Raw genomic sequence first — 236 nt, 5'->3', positions numbered from 1 at the left:
CCCCCGCCCTTTTCCCCCTCCGCTTGGTAAAAAGAGAAAATAAGAAAAAGATGAAAATTTTTAGATAAGAAAAAAATTTTAAAATAAATAATAAAAAAGGAGTTTAAAAAGAGATAGAGAATAAAAATTATATAAAATTTTAAAAAGAAGTGAAATTGGGGAAGTATAATATATAAAATTTTATAAATTTTAAATAAAATTAAAAATATAATTATATTTTAATAAATATTTTAAAA

This window comes from Penaeus monodon, chromosome 25 (genome assembly GCF_015228065.2).
Source record: "Penaeus monodon isolate SGIC_2016 chromosome 25, NSTDA_Pmon_1, whole genome shotgun sequence".
In the NCBI taxonomy this organism is placed as follows: Eukaryota; Metazoa; Arthropoda; class Malacostraca; order Decapoda; family Penaeidae; genus Penaeus; species Penaeus monodon.
Note: the sequence above shows the minus strand (reverse complement) of the source record.